The sequence below is a fragment of the Asparagus officinalis genome, chromosome 4 (genome assembly GCF_001876935.1).
Source record: "Asparagus officinalis chromosome 4, Aspof.V1, whole genome shotgun sequence".
Taxonomy (NCBI): Eukaryota; Viridiplantae; Streptophyta; class Magnoliopsida; order Asparagales; family Asparagaceae; genus Asparagus; species Asparagus officinalis.
This window is the reverse complement of record NC_033797.1, coordinates 44,607,767-44,608,957: the sequence shown is the minus strand read 5'-3', so window position 1 is coordinate 44,608,957 and position 1,191 is coordinate 44,607,767.

Sequence of the window (1,191 nt, the reverse complement as noted above, 5' to 3'; positions counted from 1 at the left end):
AAAAAAGTACATAGCCACAACATTAACAATGCTATCAAATTCATATTTCTTAATACTAGTATAGTGTACATGTATTGCACGTAGGCATATTTTTATGTTTTAATAAAAATAGTTTGAAAAAAAATTAAGTTTATTACAATTTGTGGGCCTAAGAATAATTTGATGTAAACATGTGTTCCACATTTTAACTCTCATTAGGAGGCTAATTATATATGTTTTTTTAACAAAGACTATTTTAGAGCTAGTAAGTAAGTATATACTAAACCTAAAAAATTTCTAGTAACCTACTCATTGATGTCAGATACTTAACATCGGGGTTTTAGATAGGTTATAGATTGTTTAAGGTCTCTTGATCTCCTTTGGTTGCTGATTGTTGAGTAGAGGATTTGATCCAACACACAAACAATGTGCAAGGGGGTTGTAGTTGAGTTCTCTAGTCGTTCATGCAATGGTACAAGTCAGTATTACTCTTAAGTTGAGGTAATATAAGTAATGTAGGCTTTAAGGTAGAAATTGCGTACCTCCAATAGGCGATGTGCCTATTTATAATAGAATCTAAAGGATATTTGTATAATCTTGGCTGAGTCCATGCAGTCGGCTTAGTTAGCTAGTATCGTACAGGTGTCGACATCAGGTGATCTGAGTTATCCTCATATTTATTGTGGCAGCGACAGAAGGACTACAGTGCTAGCATGCTCCGATGAGTCATTATGACTTCAAGGGAGATGTAATGACGACTTTGACTTTGCATTTAATGTTATGGCGGCTAGCTGTTGGCGAGGGGTTCGAGAAAGACCGCCTTTCATCTTAGTTTTTTAAGGAGACTGAGAAAAGATGCCTTTTCATTTGGCCGCTTGGATGAGAGGGGGATTCTTGACTCGATCCAGTGAATGACAATGCGTGAAGTTGATTTTAGTAGCAGGGTCCAAACGAGGACGCCTTTCAACACGTCCATATAAGAAGGGGCTGAGTGACGGCATCCTTCGGCTTGATTTTCATGGAGTCGGGTCGAATCAATATATAGTTAATGTAGGAAACATGCAGGGTAGCCTTGCAGTCAGATCCGTTAGGACTGACATAATGATCTCCCTAAAAGAAAACATAATAAATAGTGTAAGTATGTGGTTGTTCGCGTGGAAAACTGTTGCTTTCTTCATTAATGAGATAATTGTCATCTTGAGTTACAACTTT